Genomic DNA, 13,199 nt, shown 5'->3' on the forward strand with positions numbered 1-13,199 from the left:
CTGAAAAGAAATCCTTCCCTGCAGTTAGCCAAGCGCCGGGGGGGGGGAATTGGCCCAGAGCTTTTCGCGTTTGGCTAGCAGGGATCTTCCCTAATACCAGCCACGCGGTGGGGGGAGGGATAAAGCGATCATCCAGAGAATTGGATGGGGAGCGGTGGGGGGGTTAGTTTGTTTTCTGCTGCTGAAAGTTAACAGGAAAACCGCAGCACTCAACGGGCTTTGCTTGGTATGTGGGAAAGGAGGCCGCAGAAGCCGAAAGACAACAGCTTACCATGGCCGCATGCAAACCGAATTCTGTTGCCCGGACCTGCGTCTATGATCTCTAGTAGCAAAGCCACAGGCACTCAATATTAAGAGGCAAAATGCGACCTTGCACCGAAATCACATGTGCTATGTAATGTGAATAGTGTTGGTCACAGTGAAAGAGTATAAGCATTGTTCTGCAAAATGTATCTTTTTAAAAATATTCTCTCCTTTTTTCCCTCCCTCCAGCAGCTGCAAATTCTTCAAGCCTCCCTCCTCCTTCCCGAAGGCTATCACAGATAAGGCGTTGGAAAAAGAAGACGCGAGACGATATGTTCGCAGAAATCATGGAATTCACCCGCAGTGATAGAGCTCATCTGAATGAGTGGAAGGACACGGTTTCAAAGTATAGGAAAGAAGCCAGTGAACATGAGGACAGGAGGGATGCTCAAGATGAGAGGTTGCGGCAGGAAGATCAGAGGAGGCAGGATGCAACGCTGGGGCTGCTGCGTGAGCAAAGAGAGATGCTCCGACGTCTGGTGGAGCTTCAGGAACGGCAGCAGAATAACAGAGTGCCGCTACAGCCCCTGTATAACCCCCCTCCCTCCTCCCCATGTTCCATAGCCTCCTCACCCAGACGTGTAAGAACGCGGTGGGGGGGGGGGGCGGACCTCCGTACACCTTCCCATTCCACCCCAGTGGACAGCCCAAGCAAAAGGCTGTCATTTTTTTAACCTTTTTTTTAGTGGCCTTTTCCTTCCCGCCGATCCTCCTCCCAAACCCCACCCAGGTTCCCTCCCTCTTTTTATAAATCTATTAATAAAGAATAAATGATTTTTAAACGATAGTGACTTTATTTGGTTTGAAAGCAAGCTGGGGGAAGGGGGAGGGTGGATTCCTTACAGAGAATGAGTCAATAAAGGGGGCGGGTTTTCATGAAGGAGAAAAACAGATATTTCACACTGTAGCCTGGCCAGTCATGAAACTGGTTTTCAAAACTTCTCTGATGCACAGCGCTTCCTGGTGTGCTCTTCTAATCACCCTGGTGTCTGGCTGCGCGTAATCAGCAGCCAGGCGATTTGCCTCAGCCTCCCACCCCGCCATAAAGGTCTCCCCCTTACTTTCACAGAGATTGTGGAGCACACAGCAAGCAGAAATAACAATGGGGAGATTGGTTTGACTGAGGTCTGAGCGAGTCAGTAACCATCGCCAGCAACCTTTTAAACGGCCAAATGCACATTCTACCACCATTCTACACTTGTTCAGCCTGTAGTTGAACAGCTCCTGACTCCTGTCCAGGCTGCCTGTGTATGGCTTCATGAGCCATGGCATTAAGGGGTAGGCTGGGTCCCCAAGGATAACTATAGTCATTTCAACATCCCCAACAGTTATTTTCTGGTCCAGGAAGTAAGTCCCTTGCTGCAGCCCTTTAAACAGAGTAGTGTTCCTGAAGACGTGAGCGTCATGAACCCTTCCCGGCCAGCCCACGTTGATGTTGGTGAAACGTCCCTTGTGATCAACAAGTGCTCGCAGCACCATTGAAAAGTACCCCTTGCGGTTTATGTACTGGGTACCCTGGTGCTCCGGTGCCAAGACAGGGATATGGGTTCCATCTATCGCCCCATCACAGTTAGGGAATCCCATTGCAGCAAAGCCATCCACTATGACATGCACATTTCCGAGAGTCACTACCTTTCATAGCAGCACCTGAGTGATTGCTTTGGCTACTTGCATCACAGCAGCCCCCACAGTAGATTTGCCCACTCCAAACTGATTCCCGACTGACCGGTAGCTGTCTGGTGTTGCAAGCTTCCACAGGGCTATCGCCACTCGCTTCTCAACTGTGAGGGCTGCTCTCATCTTGGTATTCTGGCGTTTCAGGGCAGGGGACAGCAAGTCACAAAGTTCCATGAAAGTGCCCTTACGCATGCGAAAGTTCCGCAGCCACTGGGAATCATCCCATACCTGCAACACTATGCGGTCCCACCAGTCTATGCTTGTTTCCCTTGTCCAGAATTGGCGTTCCATGGATAGAACCTGCCCCATTAACAACATGATCTCCAAAGCACCGGGGCCCGCGGTTTGACAGAATTCTGTGTCCTTGTCCATGTCCTCATCACGCTTGTTGCTGCGCTGCCGCCGCCGCCGCCTCCTCGCCTCGTTTTTCTGGTCCTGGCTCAGCATAAACTCCACGAGAACGCACGAGGTGTTTACAATGTTCATGACTGCTGTCTTGAGCTGAGCGGGCTCCATGCTTGCCGTGATATGGAGTCTGCAGTGTTCACCCAGGAAAAAAGGCGCAAAATGGTTGTCTGCCGTCCGCTGCTTTCATGCAGGGAGGGAGGGAGGGGTGAGGCTGTACCCAGAACCACCTGCGACAATATTTTTTGTCCCATGAGGCACTGGGATCTCAACCCAGAATTCCAATGGGCGGGGGAGACTGCGGGAACTATGGGATAGCTACCCACAGTGCAACGCTCCAGAAATCGCCGCTAGCCCCGGTACATGGACACACACCGCCGAATTAATGTGCTTAGTGTGGCCGTATACATTCGACTTTATAGAATCTGTTTCCCAAATTTGGATTAATCCCGTAGTGTAGACATATCCTAAGGTGCCACAAGTACTCCTATTCTTTTTACTGCCAGTAAGGTTCCTAAGCTGCAGCCCATATGCTAGATGTAGCACAAGCAGCTTTTCTGCCACTTGAACTCTTTCTGCCACATACACTAAAGTAAATCAGAGTGGATTAAAAAAAAAACAACAGCTTTTGTTTAAATAAAATGCATTTTTGTTTTTAAAACAGCCTATTGAAAATTAAATTTGAAACTACAACTTATATTAAAGCTAAACTTACTAAAATCATCTAAAGTAAATAAAAATAACATTAAGCAATACATGTTTGCTGCCCAGTTTTAAAGAAAGTCAAAGCACTAAACTGGTGGAAGTCATTGGCTAAGCACATGGTGCCAGAGTCTGCTAAAGTGCTTCACAAGCTTATGTCAGCAGTAGCAAGTGCAGAGAAAATATTTTCTTCATTTCAGTTTACTTAACTAATTCAGTTCAATGACTAGGTCAGGGGTCAGCAACGTTTGGCACGTGGCTCGCCAGGGTAAGCACCCTGCGGAAGCCGCAGCCAGCACATCGCTCACCCACGCCACTTCTCACCAACCCCATTGGCCTGGGACGGCAAACCGCGGCCAGTGGGGGCAGCGATCGACCGAACCTGCCGCGTCAGCAAGTAAATAAACTGACTCAGCCCGCCAGGGTGCTTACCCTGGCGAGCCGCGTGCCAGACGTTGCTGACCCCTGGACTAGGTCATTCAAAATTAAACAACTAATTGAAAAAGGTGAAAAAGCATGAAAGCTTATTTTCCTCTTCCAGTCTTTCAATTAAAACTGGGTGGAAGAGGAGGACAGCTACAAGTACTAAAATCTTAAAGGATCTGAGGACCAGAAACAATCACTTCAATTCACTAACTGTAGACAATATTATTTTGTTAAATCGGTTTGTTTTAAAAGCACATCAGGTTTTGATAAATGTATTCTTTTTATGTATCTAGTGCATTTAAGATAGTTTTATTTATTTAATAAAAAAATTAAACACTGTTTTTGCACATTTTTATTGAATTCCAATTTTCATCCAAATACAGCTTTACACAAATCACAAGTAAAAATCATCCAGTAAATTAGAAATGCATTATTCACCATTTTCTAATTTAAAAAAAAATTAGTAATCTGAATAAATGTATGCTAAGCTATGTAATTTCTTAAGTAAATATATATATAGATATAATGTACTGTCCCAGTTAGCAAAAAGTATCAAATTTAGTGTAAAAGATATTTGCAAATCAACATGTTTTAATGGTTACCAACCACAAGAATCAACTTTTCTTTAGGAAGGTAATTAGAAAGTACAAATGCAAAACAAGATTAAAATTATTTAAATCAAGGTTTCCAGCTTACTGATTTAAATCATGATTAAAATTGAAGTTTAAAAATCAATCCACCCTCGTGACAATGCACTCAAAGTACATGGTAAGAAATGTGGGCTTAAAAAAAAAAGTGCTTTTCCCACAACTGCATTTGCATTCCCTCTTCATCTTCAGTAAAAGCGTGCAAGGAGAGGGGATAAAATATCAAGGGAGTGGAGACTTCTGGAAGAGTTTTTTTTTTTTTAAAGTAACTGACAAAATGAACACAGTAGGCATAGTTTCTCTCCACTTTTCGAAAGCTTGGAAGGATATGAGTAATCCCTGTTTCTGTGCTCCCATGTGTCCAAGTTGCTTAATTTTCTCTGCTGCTTCTATTATCAGCTTCCCTTCATCCCTCCAACAGTCTTTTATCCTTACCTCCAGGTAAATGAGATGTTCTTCAATCTTTTTTCCTCAGACAAGCAGTGCTGTACTGCATATTGGAGTAGAAGAGGTATTCCAGACAAAAAAAGTTCAGAGATAAAATTAATGATTTATATAAAAACAAAGAACAGAGAAATAAAATAAGGTCCTTGGGGGCAGGGAGATTCTTGGTTTCTTTAATTAAAATGCAGGTCTTTTCCCATTGACTTCAATGAGTGACTAATAACCCTCCCCCACACACACTGTTTTTGCAATTTAAGGTAATTAAGCAGGTTTGAGTAAACACTTCACAACCATATTTTAATCAATCAATACACCACTTTTACATGTTTCAACACAAATTGGTAAATCACACTGACATAAAAACTGCCATTTGTCATCATCTTCACCTCAAAGGTGAAGGGGGGTGGGGAAAGAACAAACAGGTTTGGCCCAAAGTGATGATAAATTTCTCCCTTTCCAAGCACCTTTTAAAAAAAAAAAAAAAAAAAAATTCATTAAAATTTATTCTCTGACTTTACTTATGAACTGTTTGGTGAATAATAAAATTAGCCACGAATGATTAAGAATTTCACATATAATAATAGAACTTTGAATATTATATATATCAACATCTAAGCATCTCAAAGCACTCTGCAGACATTACTGAATTAAGTCTCATCATACTTCAAAAGTAAGACAGTATCCCCACTTTACAGATGGGGAAAGTTGAGGCACAGAATAGTAGAGTGATTTTCTTAAGATCATGCAGCAAAACCAGGAACAGACACCCTGGAATAGGAGCAGCACAAACGTCTCAGCCCAGAGGAGGAGGGACTCTGGTGGCCTATCCTTCATGCCCTAATGTAAATAAAACTTAAAATCAAATTCTAGTCACGATTTTTGCAACAAAATTAGTTCCTGAAATACACATCTTGACCTTATTGCAGCAAACCCAAGATTACTACTTTAAAGCAAATAAGAGTGGGGGAGAGAAGCAGTTTATTACAATATCCAATTGCAGTGGCAGTGTACTTCTATGCTTGACTTGGAAGGAATACACTAATTAATAAGAGGGCAGTTCAGTCTCTGTGCCAATTCACATCCTTGGCAGAAACTGCCAACATGGGTAAGAAACACTATCAACTGTAGTGGTTTTGAGACATGGACAGCCACATATCCGAAACTAAACTGTTACTACCAACTTATTTTATATAAGATGCCAAACATTCGTGAATAATGTTCAGCCAGTACTGAATTGGGCTACACAGGTGTATCTTACAGAGATCTACAGCCAAGCTTTTATATTTATCTGCAATTCTTATGCACATCATTAAGATATGACATTATTAAGGAATAATGCCATGCAATCAACTTAGGACAGGGGTTGGCAACCTACAGCACGCGAGCCGATTTTGAGTGGCACGCTGCCTGCCCAGTGAGAGGAGGAGGAGGAGGGGCTGAGGGGCCGGAAAGCGCCACGCTGGGGGAAGAAGCGGGGAAGGAGGGAAGCTTGGCTGCCGCAGAACCAAGCTTCTGCCTCCTGCCTGCGCAGGGGAGAGCGGGAGGAAGGGGGTCCCGGCCCCCCGGCCCAATCAGCTCTCCCCTGCAGGGGCAGGAGGCAGAAGCTTGGTCCTGCGGCAGCCAAGCGTCCCTCCTCCCCCGTTTCTTCCCACAGCTTGGTACATTCCGGCCCCTCCTCCTCCCCTTCCCTCTCCCTGCCGGCGATGGCCCTTGTGAGGGGGAGGGGAGCGGAGCAGAGCCGAGCGGCAGCATGCTCGCTGCTCCGTAGAGGAGGCAGAGAGAGGTAGGGATGGGCCTGGGGGAAGGGGGTGGAACAGGGCATATCCTTCCTAGCCCCCTGCTGTGAACCGCTCAGGGCAGGGGGCTGGGAGCACCCCCACGAGCCGAGCACCCCAGCCTCCTGCCCTGCACCCCCCACATCCTCCCCAGCACTCTGTCCTGACCTCGAGTCACCCCCAACACCCAGCCTTCTGCCCTGCACCTCCACACCCCCCCAGCCCTCTGCCCTGACCTCCCTGCAACGCCCAGCCTTCTGCCCTGCACCTCCACACACACCCAGCCCAGACTTAGAGAGAGACCTGCTAAAAAACGTTAACGTATTACCAGCACGCGAAACCTTAAATTAAAGTGAATAAATGAAGACTTGGCACACCACTTCTGAAAGGTTGCCTACCCCTGACTTAGGATAATATATGCAAGTAACATAAAACTGAAGGGTATCAAAACCCATTCAGCGTTCACAACCAAATACACTCTTCTCCCTTTCTGTACAACAATTATCTAAAACACCCTTTTACAACATTTCCCCAAACTCCCCTCTCCATTGATCTTATAAGACATTTATCCTGTTTCTATTCTGCTCCAGTCAGAGTCTAAACCTCTTATTCAGATATCACTAAGCCAAAATGTGTAGCCACCCAAATCTGTTCTTTGTTCTTATTAAGACATTTTCTTTCAAATAACCTTCATTCTCATGAAAACTGAGTAGGCTATTTCCAACGTTGAAGAACTATTTCACAGAAACAAAAATGTCTGTCTGAAAGGGATCCTGAGAAATCAAGTCCACCCTTCTGTGCTGATGCAGGACCAAGTAAACTTAATCCATCCCTGACAGGTATGTCCCATCTATTCTTCAAAACCTCCATGGTGGGTATTCCACAACGTCCCTTGGAAGCCTATTCCACAGCAGCACTACCCTTATAGTGCAGAAGATTTTCCTAATATCAAACCGAAATTTCCCTTGCTGCGCATTAAGAGCATTACTTTTTGTCCTATCTTTTAGTAGACATGGAGAACAACTGATCACTGTCCTCTTTATAACAACCCTTAACATATATGGAGACCGATACAAGGTCCCCCTCAAGTCTTCTTTTCTCAAGACTAAACGTGCCCAGGTTTTTTTTAACCCTTTCCTCATAGGTCAGGTTTTCTAAACCTTTTATCATTTTTGTTGCTCTCCTCCTCTCCAATTTGTCCATATCTTTCCTTAAGTGTGGTGCCCACAACTGGACACAGTACTCCAGCTGAGATTTCATCAGTGCAGAATAGAGCAGGACAATTATCTCCTGTGATTTACATATGGCACTATTAATATGCTCCAGAATGACAGACTTTTTTGGCACTGCATCGCATTGACTCTCATTCAATTTGCGATCCACTATAATCACCAAATCCTTTTCAGGAGTACTACCACCTAGCCAATTATTCCCCATTTTGTAGATGTGCATTTATTTCTCCCTTCCTAAGTGAAGTACTTTGCATTTAGCTTTATTGAATTTCATCTTGTTAAATTCTGATCAATTCTCCAATTTGTCAAGGTTGTTTTGAATTCTATTCCTACCCTTGAAAGTGCCTGCAACCCCTTCCAACTTGGTGTCATCTGCAAATTTTATAAGCATACTCTCCATTCCGTTATCCATGTCATTAATGAAAATATTGAATAGTACCAAATCCAGTTTTGACTCATGTGGGACCCCATGAGATATGCCCTCCTCGTTTAACAATGAACCATTGATGACTACTCTGAGTATGGTCTTTCAACCAGCTGTGCACCCACCTTATAGTAATTTCATCTAGACTGCATGTTCCTACTTTGCTTATCAGAATATCAGGTGGGATTGTATCAAAAGTCTTACTAAAATCAACTACTTTTGCTCTTCTACTGCTACCCCTCTATCCACCAGAACAATAACCCTATGAAAGAAGGTCATTAGATTGGTTTGGCATGATTTGCTCTTGACACACCCAAGCTGGCTATTCCTTATAACTAGGGACATCAAGTGGCTAAAAAAATGCATCTTGATTAATCGCACTGTTAAACAATAGAATATCATTTATTTAAATAGTTTGATATTTTCTACATTTTCAAAAATATAGTTTTCAATTACAATATAGAATAAAAAGTGCACAGTGCTCACTATTTTATTATAAATATTTGCACTGTAAAAAAAAAAGTAGTATTTTTCAATTCACCTAATATAAGTACTGTAGTGCAATCTCTTTATCATGAAAGTTGAACTTACAAATGTAGAATTATGTACAAAAAATAACTCCATTCAAAAATAAAACAATGTAAAACTTTAGAGCCTACAACTCTACTCAGTCCTAGTTCTTGTTCAGCCAATTGCTCAAACAATTTTGTTTACATTTGCGACACTGTAAACAAGAACAGGGCAGCATTATCACTAAAGATTCATATATCCCATCATGCTTCAACCAACATTCCAGAGGACATGCGTCCATGCTGATAGCGGGTTCTGCTCAATAACCATCCAAAGCAGTTCAGACTGACATGTAAATTTTCATCCATCTGAGTTAGATGCCACCAGCAGAAAGGTTGATTTCTTTTTTGGTGGTTCGGGTTCGATAGTTTCTGCATCGGAATGTTGTTCTTTTAAGACTTCTGAAAGCATGCTCCACACCTCGTACCTCTCAGATTATGGAAAGCACTTCAGATTCTTAAACCTTCGGTCGAGTGCTGTAGCTATCTTTTGAAATTTCACATTGGAATTTGATACCTTCTTTGTGTTTTGTCAAATCTGCAGTGAAAATGTTCTTAAAATGAATAACATGTGCTGGGTCATCAGTAGAGATTGCTATTACATGAAATATATGGCAAAATGCAGGTAAAACAGAGTAGGAGACATACAATTCTCCCCCCAAGGAGTTCAGTCACAAATTTAATTAATGCGTTTTTTTTTTTTTTTAAAACAAATGTCATCAGCATGGAAGCATGTCCTCTAGAATGGTGGCCAAAGCATGAAGGGGCATACGAATGTTTAGCATATCTGGCACATAGAAACCTTGTGATGCCAGCTACAAAAGTGCCATGCGAACACCTGTTCTCACTTTCAGGTGACATTTTAAATAATAAGTGGGCAGCATTATCTCCCATAAATGTAAACAAACTTGTTTGTCTTAGCAATTGGCTGAACAAGAAGTAGGACTGAGTGGACTTGTAGGCTCTAAAGTTTTACATTGTTGTTTCTGCATGCAGTTATGTAACAAAAAAATCTACATGCGTAAGTTGCACTTACACAATAAAGAGATTGCACTACAGTACACCTCTACCCCAATATAATGCGGTCTGATATAATGCAAATTCGGATATAACGTGGTAAAGCAGCGCTCCGGGGGACAGGGCTGCTTTACCTCATTGTATCCAAATTAGTGTTACCGCAAGCGGTTCCTCTGCGCCGCACCATTACTTACTGCGGCCCACCCCAGGGCCCCCTCGCCCCAGCTCACCTCCGCTCCATTTCCCCCCCTCCCTCCCCGGCTTGCCGCACCAATCAGTTGTTTAGCACGGCAAGCCTGGGAGGGAGGAGAAGCAGAGCTGAGCGGTGTCTCATGGGAGGAGGAGGAGGAGCGGAGGTGAGCTGGGGCAGGAGCGGTTCCTCTGTGCCCCCCCCCTTACTTGCTGTGGCCCCCTGCCCCAGCTCACCTCTGCCTCCGCCTCCTCCCAGGAGCGCTCCTCCCACAATCAGCTGATTGGCACCGCAAGCCTGGGGGGAGAGCAGAGCTGCGGTGCACTCATGGGAGGAGATGGAGCGGAGGTGAGCTAGGGCGGGGTGGGGTCCCGGGGAGGGCCGCAGCAAGTAATGGGGGGGGGCGCAAAGGAACCACTCCCCACTCCAGCTCATCTCCGCCTCCTCCCGAGTGCACCGCCGTTGCTCCGCTGCCCCCCTTCCAGGCTTGCCAGGCCAAACAGCTGATTGGCATGGCAAGCCTGGGACAGGGAGGGGGGAAGCTGGGGCAGGAAACGGTAAAAGCGGTTCCTCTCTCTACCCAGATGTAACGCGGTCTCACCTATAACACGGTGAAATTTTTTGGCTCCCGAGAGGTGCGTAATATTGGGGTAGAGGTATACTTGTATGAGGTGAATTGAAAAATACTATTTCTTTTCTTTGCCATTTTTACAGTGAAACTATTTGTAATAAAATAATATAAAGTGAGCACTGTCAGCTTTGTATACTGTGTTGTAATTGAAACCAATATATTTAAAAATGTAGAAAAATCAAAAATATTTAATAAGTTTCAATTGGTATTCTATTGTTTAACAGTGCAATTAAAACGACGATTATTCACGATTAATTTTTTTTTAGTTAATCGCCTGTGTTAACTGTGATTAAATCGACACCCCTACTTATACCCTATTATCCTCCAGGTTCTTACAAATTGATTATTAATTTGTTTCAGTATCTTCCGGGTATTGAGTTAGACTGACTGGTCCATAATTGCCCAGGTCCTCTTCCCCTTTTTAAAGATAGGTATTTGTTTGCCCTTCTCCAGTCCTTTGGGACTCATATGTGCTCCATGCTTTCTTAATGATCATTGTTAATGGTTCCAAAACTGCTTCAGCTAGTTCCTTAAGTAGCCTAAGATGAATTTCATCAGGCCCTGATGACATGAATACATCTAATTTGCGTAAGTATTCTGTAACCTGTTCTTTCCCTATTTTGGTTTGCATTCCTTCCCTCTTGTCAATATTAATTCTATTGAGTATCTAGTCACCATTAACCTTTTTAGTGAAGACTAGAGGCAAAATAGACAAACATCTCAGCCTTCTTGGTGTCATCAGTTATTAGCTCTTTCCCACTAACTAGAGGACCTACAATTTCCTTCATGTTTCTCTTGTTCTTAAGATAGTTAAAAGACAATAAGAAGCAGATCTTTATGTCCCTTGTTAGGTGTAACTTTTGTGCTTACCCTTTCTGATTTGTCTCTACATGCTTATGCTATTCTTTTGTATTCTTCCTTAGCAAATTTGTCCATGTTTCGACTTTTTTTTTTGTAGGATTCCTTTTTCATTTTCAAGTCATTAAAGAGCTCCTGCTGCAGTCATATTAGCTTCTTACTATTCTTCCTATCTTTCCTTTGCATCAAGATAGTCTGCAGTCGTGCCTTTACTATTGTCTCCTTGACAAACTGCCAGATCTCCTGAATTCCTTTTTCCCTTAGATTTTCACCCCATGGCATTTTACCTACCAATTCTCGGAGTTGGTTAAAATTTACTTTTCTGAAGTCCATTATCCTGGTTCTGTTGCTTTCATTCCTCCCTATGTGTACAATCACGAAATCTATTATTTTATCATCACTTTGCCTTCCACCTTCAGATTGGCAACCAATTCCTCCATATGGATCAGAATCTACTCTCAAATGGCTGTCCCTCTGGACACTTCCTCCACTTTCTGAAACAAAAAATTGTCCCCAACACATTCCAAGAACTTATTGGAAATTTTGTGTTTTGCCATATTACTCTTCCAACAAACATCTGGGTAGCTAAAGCTCTCCACTACTAACAAGTCTTGCATTTTGCATAGTTCCATTATTTCTTCTAGAAATGCCTAATCCACCTCTTCTTCCTTATTTTGTGGTCTGTAGTAGACTTCCTACCAAGACATCACTCCTATTTTTTACCCCTTTAATCTACACCCAGAGACTTGACTGGTCTGCCTCTCACCTCTTTCTGAACCCCAGAACAAGTGTCTATCTCCTTGACACATAATGCAACATGTCCTCCCTTTTAGTCCTGCTTGTTCTTCCTGAACAAGCTATACTCTTCTATACCAATATTCCATAGCTGAGAAAGGAAAACTGGTCTACTGGTAATAATGCTAGCCTGGAACTCAGGAGAGCCAGGTTTAATTTTCTGCTCTGCCACAGACTTCCTGGTTGTCTTTGAGTGAATTACTGAGTTTCTCCTTACCTCAATTCATCTTCTGCAAAATGGGGATACAGGGTATTCCAAATCAATCAATAAATGAGTGTGAGGTGCTAAACACTACGATAGTGGGAGCCATAAGTATTTTAGATACCTAGTTTTCACACACTCATACAATACATCATAAAAGCCCAAACTAAAAAAAATGAAAAAGTTTTGCAACATCCCTATCACTGAATGTTTGTGTGCTTCTAGTCGATACTCCAAGAAAGAAATCAGACTCAAAAATTTAATTTAATTTAGTTCCAAATTCTACATGCAAAACTAATCCATAAACCCAATTATTCATGAGTGGAAAAGCACAACATGGTGCTAGCCTTCCACAAGGTGCTTTTAAGTAGCGATGATATTTTTATGATATACATAGTTTATGATGGCTATCAATGGAATTTGAATCAGAAACATGTAGCATCATAAGTAAAGCCATTTGGGGAATAAAAGATAGATTTACATGGGTATGAAATGTGGGAATGTCCATAAGCCAAAGTGTTTTGTCCTTATTCAGGCACTAATTTGCATATATAATGTAAATTAAGGCATCTGAAAAATGGTCCCCATACTTAAACTAACATCAAACATATTAAATAGTCCCAATATTGCTATAAACAAGTTATATATTTTAAAACTCAATAATGTAGGAGAACAAAGTCTGAACCTAATTCTGGATGAAAATATTGGACTTAAGATACTTCAGACCATGCAGCCAGCATACACATGTGGAGTCAGGCCCTAGACATACACAAGCCAAAAGGACAGAACTTCTCAAATGTGTCAGGATTGGTTCAGGGGCAGGGGGTGTCATCCATAAAAGGATGGACTGAAAGCAGGCCTCTTCCTGTTCTGCCCATACCACCATCACTTTGCTTTTCAGC

At 43.0% G+C, this 13,199-nt stretch overlaps 1 protein-coding gene across 2 annotated transcripts in view; it reads right to left on the reverse strand.

Moving 5' to 3' along the window:
• HS2ST1 (heparan sulfate 2-O-sulfotransferase 1) overlaps positions 1-13,199 on the reverse strand; it is a 183,113-nt gene that overhangs the window by 157,272 nt on the left and 12,642 nt on the right. The gene's annotated exons all lie outside the window — the stretch shown is intronic.

This window comes from Trachemys scripta, chromosome 8 (genome assembly GCF_013100865.1).
Source record: "Trachemys scripta elegans isolate TJP31775 chromosome 8, CAS_Tse_1.0, whole genome shotgun sequence".
In the NCBI taxonomy this organism is placed as follows: Eukaryota; Metazoa; Chordata; order Testudines; family Emydidae; genus Trachemys; species Trachemys scripta.